A 12,275-nucleotide genomic window follows, 5' to 3' on the forward strand; every position below is an offset into this window, starting at 1 on the left:
GTTCTTCAGAAAAAGATCCAGAAGATTAAACATGTTCATTGAATACAGCCTGAATTTAAAACATGCTGACCAAAAGATACTTAACTAACTTAGTTTACTTTAAAAAGACGGAAGAATAGCATTCCTCTCTGTTTAATAACAATGCCGGGACTAAATCATCACACACCATTCCTTTCCTTTACTGATTCAGAGACAACAAATTCCACTGAAGCAATTAAGAAAACTTTTGCAAAGTACCATGTGTGTACATAATGAGGGGAAGTAAGGTTAATTTGTCAGTTTAAGAGTCTAAAGATAAAAACTATTTCTTTCCCTAAACTAAAAAGCTACTTATTATAAAAGCTTCTCTAACAGTTAATGCAAATGAAATCCACATACTTTCTGGTAAACATTTATGTTTCCAAACAGACACCGCTGTAACAGTAAATTATTCAGCTTGAACAAAGGAACGACTTTGATTAGATCTAAGCTGCAATAGGAGGAAAAACTTAAACCTTGACAAAAATCATTTTAATAACATAAAGCAATAGGTCTTCTTGAGATATTTATGAACCTGGAACACCAACAAGAATGCCTAAGTGCCACCAAGAGACAGAACCAGGCTGCCATTAACAACCGGATGATGATGGAGTGGGAAAGGGAAGATTTATATTTGGAACCAGGAAGTGACATAAAAGCAAGTGTAATCACCATATCGAAAAAGGGACGTAGTGCCTTTTAGCTCCTGGGGATATTAAGTACAGCATAGCATTGACCATCTCCTTAACACTACAGCCTGAAGAGAATGCAACTTCCTTTCCCAACCTCCTAGTTCCGGGGCCAAGAAAAGCAAAGAGCGAACTGAATGGAGAGTTCAACTTCTTTTACCCTCCTTTTTAAAACAGCAGCGACGACAGGGAGCTTAAGATACAGCGATATTTTGGTCAAAAAAAAAGAGTCTTCTTACCTGTCAGCATGCTTGGTCTCAAAAAGAAACTGCGAAATGTCAGGTGCTCCATCTACCTTTGAACTTCCTACGGATGTCTAGGTTTTCCCCTGAGTTTTCAGAGGCTGTCTCTTTCTCAGTGGAACAGACAAGTACACAGTTGGGAAACAGACTGTACGTACTCTCAAATGCGCAGCACAAACAAACCGAAGCACAGAGTGAGCACACGTTGCTGGAATTCTGGAGTATGGCTTTCCACTTACACGCATGTATTTTAGACCTTCAGCCACTCTACATTTCTGCTACATTTATCTTTCTCTACTTTCAATTCCATCTGTTAAAGAAAACGCAGAAGAGCAGGACCCTAGCAACTGACCCACAGGATGTTCGCAAGCTGTTTATTCTTCTTTTAATGAAGAACCAGACAAACCCTACAACCTTTTCCTTCAAAGTCTTTCTAGACTCCTTCCAGGGAGAGGTGAGGAGAGGAATCAGCACTGAGGCTAGACTCACGCAGAGAACAGTTTTCGCACAGAGTTATGAGTTCTGGATCTATGTCTGAACACTGTCTCATCAAATAAACGACATTCAACCTACTCTCGTCACTTTTTAGCACATCCTCTTCATATGTAACAAACTGTTGTATAAATTTTAACTCCCCAATAGTACAATTTAACGCTGACAGACATAAATGTTCCCTCCCCGGCTAACTACTGTGGTGCTGTTTTCTTCACTTAAGAGCAAGTTAAGACACTCTATTAAAACAATCTAAGTTTGCCTGTAGTTTTTTGCTCAGAGGGGAATTCTGCACGCTGCAGAAATGCTAAAAAGCAAAGCAAAACAAACCCCAAGCAAACAGAGTCCCACTCCCAAACGAGACCCTCCGTTCCCCAGCCGCAGCACAAGGTCTGGAGCGAGAACAAGAGCACTTGCTCGTGCTTCGTGAAGCAGCAACTTCTCCGATAAACAGGAAGAGCCGACACTACTTCTGGCTTTTAAACTGTATTAAAAAAATGCTCTACGTGAAAAAGCAACTCCTTAATAACGTTTTCCCGTGACAATAACGGCGGCCTTTTCCACCCGAGTGTTATGTAAATGAGCAGGCAGGAGGCAGCCGCAGGGTCTGTTAGGAGCCACTCAACCCTTTAAAGGACAAAAAAAAAAAAAACACGGGGAGGGGGGGGTGTTCTTGGAGACCTCGGTGCTTACAGCACGGCGGCGGTGCGCTCCGCTCCCGGCCTTGCACAACTTTCCGCCCCGGCGGTTCCGCTCGGCTCCCCCGGGCGGGGACGGAGGGGGTCCCGAGCCCTCCGGCCGCCCGCCGCCTTTGTTCGCAGGGGCCGGCGCTCCCGCCCCGCGCCGCGGCGGGTACAAAGGGGGCGGCAGAAGTTGCGGAGGAGACCTCAGCCCTTCCCGGGGGCCGCGGCGGAGCCCCAACCCCCCGCGCCCCCCCCCCAGCCTGCGGCGGGCGGGAGCGGGGCGGGGGCCGCCCGCCCGCCCGCGGGGTACCAGACCGTGCGCAGCCGGCAACGTGAGCCGCATGGGAAGCGGCGGCGGCGCGCCCCCCGGCCCGGCCCGGCCCCCGCCTGCTTCCCCCGGGCACCCAGCCCCCTCCCCCGGCGGCTGCTGCCGCCGCTCGCACTCACTTTTCGGGACGGGCTCCGCTGGGCTCTCCCTCCGCTGGCGGCGCGCACGCCTTCCCGCCGGCGGGGCGATGCCGGCGGCGAGGCGGAGCCCCCCTCCCCCGGCGGGAGGGGACCCGATGCCCCGGGGCTGCCGCCGGGGGCCGGGCGGCTTCGAGGGGGCAGGCGGGGCCAGCCCTCCGCGGGCGGGCTAGCGGGCAGGTGGTCCTCGGGGCCGGGCCCCGGGCCCGCTCCCCCCTCCCAGCTGCGGCTGTCCCGGCGGCTCAGGTGCGCCGCCGCGTCCTCTCACATGGAGCCGCCGCCTCGCCGCCCCTCGCTGCCCCCCGGGCCGGTCCCCGCGCCGCCGCCGCCCGGCAGGCGAGTGGCTCGGGCCGCGGCCCCCGCCCCGCTCTCCCTCTCATGCACTGCGGGCGCCGCCAGGCCCCGGCTCCAGCGGCGGGGGGGCCGCTAGGGCCCCAGCCGGGCGGCACGGGGCAGCCGGGCGGCGGGGCTCGGCGCCGCGGCCGCTCCGCTCTCCGGCATGTGGGAGCGGCGGCGCGGGGCGCTGGGCGGCGGGGCCGGGCCGGGCCGGGCCGGGCCGGGGGGGCCGGGCGCGGGGCGGGGGGGGGGGCGGCGGGCGGCGGCGCCCCGGGATCCGCTCGTTTCCTGCGGCGCCGGGAGGGGGCGGGGAGGGCGGGCGAGGGAGAGAGCGAGCGAGCGCGGCGGCGGCGCGCGCGGATGACAGCCGTAACCCAGCAACAGGCCCCGCCCCGCCCCCGTGCCGGCGCGGGGCGATGACGCCGAGGGAGGGCAAGGTGGAGCCGAGCAGGTACCGCCGCGGCCGCATGGTTCAGCCCGGGACAAGGGGGCGGCCCCGCACCGGCCCGCGCGCAGCCGCAGTTCGGCGGCCCGGGCGCGCCCCGCCCCCTCCCGCCGCGCGGGGCGGGGCAGCTCGTGAGCTCGGCCTGCAACGGCAGCGCGGAGGGGCGGGGTGGGGTAACGCTCGCTCCCCCCCTCCCCGCCCCGCCCCTGACGTCAGGGGCGCGGGGAGGGCGCGAAGCCTTCGCCCGCGCGCGCGCCCCCGCCCCGGCGGCGGGGAGGGGCGGGCGTTGGCGCTGCCATGGGAACGGGCGGCGCCCAACGGCCCCCGGCTCGCGCTGCTTCCCCTCCGAAAAGCGTTTGGTTGCGAGAAACGGCCGCGACAGGCGCGAGGCGCCAGCCGCTGCGCCTCAGCCCCGCAGGTGCCCCCCGGGCCGCGGGGCGCGCCTGGCCCCGGCGGGACCTCGCCTCCCTGCCCCGGCTTCTCCACAGCGCCGCTGAGCTCGGGCTGCCTCAAACTCGGTAACGGGGATAACGGTTACGCAGGCCCTGCTCCCTGAAGACGGAAAAAAAATAGCAATTACAGGAGCTTCTGACGTTTATTACAGAGTTGCGGCCGTTACACGGGAGCTCCTCCAGGGTTCCTTTAGTACGCGATGCACAAGATACGATGCTGTTCATTGAACACAAGGAAAAAGAGAATACTTAATTGCTGCTCATTAAGTGCGTGGGATGGCTGCTCGCAGCACCCAGCCCGTGCACCGAGAAAAGCTTAGGCCCTGCAGAAAAAAGAAATTAAAAGTGGTAGTTGATCACATCGCTATCATAAAACACATACACGAGAGCAAAATTAAGATTACTCACGTAACTTACGTCTGGCACTTCCTACCTTTTGCGTGCTAACCTCTGCCACGTTAACCTAAGTTTACAAAGACGCGCGTGCATTTTTTGCCCTCTACAGAGAAAACAGCAGTGCTAAAACTTTCTCGCTTACACCATGGATCTCTGCCCCTTGGCCTAAGAGAACAGGGGTCTCTCCCCTCAGACCTTGTCCACGTCCAGGGGTCACTAGTCCCCGTTTCTTGGGCCTGTTGCTTATTCTGACTTTCCATTTCATTGTGGTGCTCTCCCTCTGGCAGCTGAATAATAGATTACACATAGATCAAACCTATCTGGGACACTAACACTTAGCACATATTACTTGGGAGCAAAGGAAAAAGTTGGCTATCTAATCAGTGTAGATCACTGGCAATGGCAGATGCATTGCTCAAGAAACAGAAAATCACTACTCTGCCAGCACCGATGACAGTGCCAAGACTGTATGTGGATTTAATGAAAATGTTACGATTTTTTATTAGTCACAGATTAAAATGGTTCAGCGCCTAGTCTTTAATGGAAATGTGGTCATGACTGACTGTACTTCAAACAGTAGGGGTAAAAATAGCAATCGTACTGCAGATCAATGCATTGGCAGAACTAAGCAGGGAGAGTAACACTGTCGTATGCCAGACTCTAATGCCACCACACATACAGTTTCAATAAAACTTATTTTAAAAATAAAACATAGAACAGTTTTAAGCAGAACTGTATTGTTTTCAACGTACAATCCAGTGAGAACACAAAAAACTTGCCAGAGGTTATTACTGTGCATGAAATAGTGGCAGAGCTAGAGAAACGCTGTTTTTAAGCACTCTGTCTAGAGGCTGAAGGGATACCTGCTGGCTGTCTGGATGTATTTTCTTCCTGTAGCATTTTTAATCTTGATGGACTACCATCTGTACAAGAAGTTGGTATTAAGCTTAATGGCAAGACTGCAATCTGTCATTTTTTTATTACGCTTAAAATGCACAAGAAAAAATGCACTGAAATACATTAAAACTTCCCCACGACCTTGGTAACCGAAAAGATTACATGCTAAAAGGCACAGAAAAATTAGATGATGATTTGAAAATGTGAATTAGCCAGGAGAGAGGGCACATGCATTAGTAACAAATCTACAAGAAAATTGCTATTATAGAGGAAAGCTGACCCTGTATTGTACTATGTCATCTTTAAAATGACATAAATAATAAGGTGAAATAACCAAATGAAAGGAGCAAATTCAAATACTAAACCGCCATTTTTAGAATCTGATTCATTTGCCCATATTTCTGGTTTTATCTGATGTCTATGATAAATTTTGTAAGCTTGAAGTGCTGTTTGCAGACAAAGGGAAGCATAAAAGATTTCTTTGTGTGGGAAAACATGGATCGAAATTAAGTTAATGCTGAAGGAGGCCTTCTGTACAAGGTTTCATTCGTTTTGAGTAACGCAATTTAAATTCACATCCTTACTTCTTTGAAGACTATTTGCCCCGCGTGTTTACAGATAGGTATATCCTAATGGTGTGCAGTGCCGTGCATCGCACTGCCTGCGGAAACGAGAATGGAAACTGAGCGCTGTCTCAGGCAGATGTTTCAGCTTCTCTAACCTGCCCATATCCAAGGCTCCACGTGTCGGGGTTTGGGGTGGGAGAGGCAGGCAGCCCATGCATTGGGGTGACGGGTGGTGCACGCATGTGGGGGTCCTGGGCTGGGGAGGGTTTCCGAGGCAGGGTTGCTGCCTGAGAAACAGACCCTTTAGCAAGACTCCTGTGAGGAGGGAGTCCCACTAGACACGAAGTCCTGGCTCGCGGCATAGTGCCTATCCACATTTTGGATCCCCGGCATCAAACGCAGGCCAGAGCTGTGGGGAAGCTGTGCTGTTGCGCTGCAGGTGTGGGAGGAGGCAGGCAATGGAGCGGGGAATGCCGGATCAGCAGCTGTCTTAATCACAGCATGTTCTGCTGGGCGAGAAAAAAAATCTCGGGAGCAGACAAAAGGTAGCAAAATGGGCAAGATAAGCAAGTGACAAGGGAGTAGAGCCACAATTTTTGTTGTTAGTGAAATATAGATTGGTTCATCTGTCTCAAACTTTACCCTACTCGCTGCAGTGCAGATGTTGCACGTGGGCTGTCAAAACCTTCATACTAAATCGACTAACTCAGACCGCCTGCTGCCACTTCCTAAATGGTATGAAACAACCTATCTATATGCTTCATGTAAGGATATGACAGACTTCAAATAAAGAAGAAAAGAGCTCCTTTTTTTTATAGACAATCTTCCTAGCAAAGTCACAGTTAGTTTTACCTTTAATTCCCAACAAATGAAACTGCTGTCCTAGCTGACCTTGGGAAGGTCATTTTAAATACCCTGCGTGATGGAACTGAAACCTCCTCCCCCCCAGCAGCTAGACATTTGGTTCATTTCTGTTTTCTTGCTATTCTTTTCAAGAATGTTTTTAGAGTCACTGGTAAGGCATAATTCATCTTTCTCCCATGGTTTTAGTGAGTACTGTAAAGCTGTGTGCAAGCAAGTTGCACCAGACTTAGACAATAAAATCATGGTGGTAGATAGAACCTATTGCATTCAAACAAAATATAGAAGATGTAACAGAAGTGACAACAAGAAAACAAGAATGAAAATCTTCTTTCATCTTCATTCCTATAGGAAACAGGGCCTCACAGACATACTGAGCTCAAGCAGAGTTATAACGCAAATTTTCTGTCCCAATAAAAGGAACAGGTAAAGAAAAAAAGAGCTAGCCAAGATCTCATTTTCACGTGATGTAACAGCCTAACACTTTCCAGCTGCAGATAGAAAGTCTGGGAAAGAGAGAAGAAATTTCCAAGATAGATAAGGCCAATTTTCATGGATGCAGTCAAATAACTGGAGCCTATTTCCCAAGCCTCCTCCCTGCTTGGGAGACAAAGGGAGTAAATTTACTGCAACCAACACTGATGAAAGTTTGGCCAGATGTAACTACAGCAGAGCCAGGATCAGGCTGCAAGTAAAGATAAAGGATGATGCTGTGACAGCACCAGCTCAGGGAGCTGATAGCACAGATGATCTCATCAACAGGGAATTTCAATCTCAAACCACTGGTCTTGGTGACACCACCATCCTTTGCCATGGACATCTACTTACGAATTTCATAGCAGTAATATCGTATCAGAGAGGGTTTGCGAATTCTTACCCTGACTCAGGAAAATGGCCTCATTTTTGATACTTACAGAGATCATACAGTGCAAGACCTTTTGGGTTTTTTTTTTCCTATTCTGTTTCTCCATTTCTGCTCATTCTATTATACTGCAATGGTTTTGGCAGGAGTAACTTATAAGAGAAACAGTGCAATCAGTGAGAAGGTTGGCTAAAGATTGTCTATATAAATATACTAGTTTTAATGATAATTACCTTTGCATAACTAGCTATAGCTTAATGCAAATATACCTCAAGTTAAAACAGGTCTGGCCTAAGTGTGCTACATACTGGTATTTTAGTTTGCTTGTAATATGAGAGTGTTGCTGGGGTTTTTCTTTACAGTACTTTTGAGCACTGCATGCAAAATTCTACTTTTAAAAGACACAGCTTTAAACAAAAACACTGAATTTTTGTGAAATGTTTGGAGCTGAGCCCCAGTTTGACCTGACTTGTGCAACGTTGCAGGCTCAGATCTCCGATCTTAGAAACCGTATGGGCAGGTATTTAACTCCATCCCTGCTACTAACACACCTGATAATGCACTCAAGTGAACCGATTTCTTAATGTCCTCCAAAACCCACACCAAAAAAAAAGTTTGTCAGGTCCACCAAAGCCATGATTACAGCAGGACTAAACCAGCACTAGAACCTTGTTTAAAATTAACTGTACCCTGGAAAAGTCAGGGCAGACATAGCAAGGGTAGTGCAGATCAATGTATTGGCAAAACTACACTGGGCAGCTTGCCTGAAGCAAGCTTTGTCAGCCTCTTGCTGCTGAACCTGAAATTAATAGTAGTAAAATGAGAGCTCAGATATTTGTCTAAGAGCAGCTGCTTGCTCCCATAAAAGCCACAGAAGGAGCACAGAAAATTCTCATGGGAGAGCATCTATTCTGTGTCTCGTGTCAAGTACTAGTTTACAAAACATCAGCCTATTTATAGTATTTGTCTAAGTGTGTACTTGAACTTGAAAGTGTTAGCACCTTTCTTCTATAATCTATATTTAGCCATGGTAGTCTAACTGTCATGGTAAGCAAAGCAGGTTTGGTGGGAGCAAATCCTAATAAGGTATCCCCCAGTATTGAAAATAACTGAGTCACAGTTGTAATATTTAAACTATTTATAATACCATTAAACAACGGTTCGTAAGAAACCACCGTGGAAACCTGTTTTCAGTAACATTGCTGTTTTCTGTGATAGATTGACCTTAGTGCTGAATAACCCCAAGCCATAGCAGAGCCCATTTTTTTCAGTACTTTCATTAATTTCTTGTCCACGTCTCCAGAGGTAATTCTACGAAATTTAAGATTCCTGTTTTGACTTAAATTTGCAGGCCTATATTTCATCTTTATTTCAAATACTATCCAACACTGTCCTGGTCTCCAGTATAATTAACATTTTGTTCAGCCATCTTACTTTGGCCATCAACAGCCTGCCCCCCCCCCCAACCAGTTACATTTTACAAAACAATTACTCAGTACATCTGCTCCTGCAAAAAGGTTTGCACAGATGTAAAAAAGACAATCTTAGGAAAAGACATTGGACTCATGTATTCATCTAACTGAGAGAATAATCACTAACTGTAACAGGCAACACAGTATTCTCATCAATTAAAGTTTCTGAAGCCATTTCTACTTTTTATTTTAATTATGTGGCTATAAAACAGGACACTGAAGTTTTAGGCAATTGGCACCTGGTCCTCCAAACAAATAGTCGGTGGAGTGGGGGTAAAGGCACCTTCCCAAAGACTATATGAGTGAGACAGCTCTCAATTTATCTGAATTAGGCTATTAGTACTGCCATAGAGTGTCAACAGTATCTCATGAAATTCTAGGCTTTGAAGCTTTTCTGAGATAACATTTTGCAATCAAAAATACTGGCACATGAATATAAGCCTAGAACTTTATTTCAATTAGCTTGCATGTTCTCCAGTTAGTAATTTGTTTCCTGCGTTGTTGTCTTTTACTTGGTAGTACATTCTTACTTCTCTCATGTCTAAGCAAATAAAACTCTCCCATGACTGAATAAAATATAATCAAGTTCCTGTAGTTGTGCTGCTCCAGAATAGATAGACTTTAACTACTTATATTTCAATAATGATATTTTAATTATATATATACATGCAGAAAGAGAGAGAGAGAGCAGGAACAACTTTTAGAGTACTTAGCTGTGTACTAAAAAAATCAAGACATAGCTGTTACACAGAATTGTACAATAAAATCTGAAAACTATAAAGATTTAGCAAGACTTATGAAAAAGGAATCATCTTGCTATCTCTTAATAGTGCAATCCAAAATAATAGCTTTGGTTAGCCAGTCATGCTGCTACACTTTTTTATTTAGCTCCAGCTACATAAATCCAGGCCCCTAGGAAGAATGGAAAGACAGCGAGGTTTAACATTTTACACTTCGTCAGTGCTCTCTGGGATAGTTTTTCACTAAATTAACAACAATTTAACAGGAAGTTATTCAATTATATAACAAAGAGTGGCTTCTGCATGGTAGGTTTTAAGCACAGTGCTACACTCTCTGGCTTGCTTTAGAAAATGCCTTTTCTCATCAGATAAACCCATATCACATTGTCCGAAAGCAACAAAATGCATTGAGAAATAGAAACATTCAGCACATAGGAAACACTAAACATTGAAAGTATCTGCATCAGAGAGCCCAGTTTCACAGAGAGAATTCTCAAACTTGCTTTTCAAAGGCAGAACCAACAGACATTACCTGAAGAACCAAGCGGACGACTGCAGATTTGTTCTTTCTTCAGAGCATACTTTTGCTTTAGGCAGGTGACACAAAATTTTCCAGAAGACAATAGTGTAGAGAGCTAAATAGGCTCCTAGGGAAGACCCTCGTGCAGGGGAGGGGGAAAAAATGATGCTATAAATTTGTGTTGAATGCTGTCTTTTTCCCCTGAAAAAGGAAACCCTGAAGAGAGGAGGTGTTACAGCCCTGACAATTGCTTTGATGAGCAATCCCTTCAGATTATTACGTTCCATCTATCCGAGGTATAAAAGTTAGCAGTACAACATAAAGCCCCTTTCCAGAAAGTAAAAACTAGAGATCTCCAAGCATTAGCAGGAACGATGATCCTGAAATACAACGGCAGAAGAGGAAGAGAAAAAACATTTTTTGATTCCCTAGTGCTTTCAAGGGTTATTCTGAGGGTCATCATCACTTTCAGAGATGGTGCTTCTGTGCAGGCTATATCGTGCAATGTAAAGTGCTTTAAAAGTTTTAATTAAAGAAACCAGCCTGAGGGCAGTTGCTTATTAGAAGTAGGAAGTATTTTCAGCTGTCTGAGTGGGAAAGCTGAAGGCAATTCCAGGATGTTTGGAGGCAGTTCAAATAAGTTTCAAGAAATTTTCAGGATTCTTATATAGTTGGACGCTCTTACTGACCCTGTCATTATAAAAGCAAAGTTTATTTAAAAAAAAAATGAATGTGTTTATGGGAATCAAACTGTTAGTCTGAGTAACCTCAAATATGGTTCTCATTAGCAAGGTGTTACCACAGCTTTCTTGACTAGTAGCTGGTATTCCTTTGGGTAATATTAACAGCTGCAATCAGAGACTGTTAACTATTACCCAGATTAAATAGCTTGTCATTCAGATTTATGTAATTGGGGGGAGGAAATACAGATGAATTTCCTTCTAGCACTCATAGGTCAAGTATTTATTGTAGCTTAGCTAGTATAAGTGGCTTGAACCATGTCATAAGCTTGAATGAAAGCAAGATAACTTAATACCTCTTCTGCAGCTCTGCTCAGGTCAGGTTCTTCACTGTTTCTATTAAGCAAAGCAATGAGCCTACGCATGTTATTTTGCAGAATTACCCCTTAGCAGAAGCAGTACTAGAAAACATCTTAACAAACGAAAATTTCTCAGCCAGAACATCTCCTCAATTATCATCTTCAGTGTTGCTCAGAAGGCTACCGTGCAATAAAACTTATCCTAATTCAGCAGGAAACCTGAAGACCCATGTTATTTGTAGAAAAAATGCCTAGAGTTATAATACTCAATCAGTTGCATGAATATTAATAGTGCTGAGAGCCTTAATCTAGAGAGTTCTCAAACTTTGCAGACTTGTTCAGCATTATGCTCATCAGGCCTCCTGGGAGCATGCCTCAATGACACAGAACTGAAAACGGTTGCTAGAGCTGAGGAAAAGCTCGTACCGGTTCCTGACGCTGCTTGCACTGCAACTATGCACAATTTAGCAGCGGAATTTGGGAAGGGGGGCATTAGGAAAACCCACAAACTCCCGCATACAAGGCTGTAGAGGAAAAGCAGTGTGCTAAGGCTCCGCAGGCAGAGCCTGGCGAGGTGCATGCAGCAGACTGCATCGCTGCCTTCCCCTGGGAGCCTGGGCTGCTGCAGGAACCACTCCTTCAGCCTCCAATTTGGTGTGTTAATGATGCTGCACACAAAACCTGATGCTCCCTAGCAACTGCTGCTAGACAGGGTGTGGCCTTCTGGATTTTTGTTAATGCTGCTACTGATAAAAAAGCCATCACTTTATTGTCTGATCAGCCAAGTTAGCCAATCTGAAAAGGTAAAAACAATCGCAGGGGTTTGGCTTTCCATTCAAGACTTCAGAAGTAGTAAAAAAATGCTTTGAAATCTCAGACTCTGCTTGGGATCTCTTTATAAAAAGTCAGGTCTGTCTTAGTTTTGCCCCCTGACTTGGTGGCAGCTTCAGAAATGCAGACTGGGCTTTCCCCTGTGCAATTCTAGAGGATGGGGCACCGAGCATCATGCCGCAGTTTTGGTGTGTGCCAGCTCTGGGGGGCCCTCTCACCACACAGCCCTGTCCCCACCCCAGCTGCGATACCAGCTTTTGTACAGCCTT

At 46.9% G+C, this 12,275-nt stretch overlaps 1 protein-coding gene across 2 annotated transcripts in view; it reads right to left on the reverse strand.

Annotated features, from left to right (window-relative positions):
* Positions 1-2,677, reverse strand: part of FBXW7 (F-box and WD repeat domain containing 7) — a 192,026-nt gene extending 189,349 nt beyond the window's left edge. Inside the window, exon 1 of one of the 2 annotated variants that reach the window (XM_082316415.1) lies at positions 2,572-2,677. The gene's annotated coding sequence lies outside the window, so the exon portion shown is untranslated. The remainder of the gene's footprint in view (positions 1-2,571) is intronic. The other variant, XM_082316416.1, reaches the window with a different exon arrangement.
* Between the last annotated feature and the right edge of the window lie 9,598 nt (positions 2,678-12,275).

The sequence above is a fragment of the Platalea leucorodia genome, assembly GCF_965183815.1.
Source record: "Platalea leucorodia genome assembly, chromosome: 6".
Lineage (NCBI taxonomy): Eukaryota > Metazoa > Chordata > Aves > Pelecaniformes > Threskiornithidae > Platalea > Platalea leucorodia.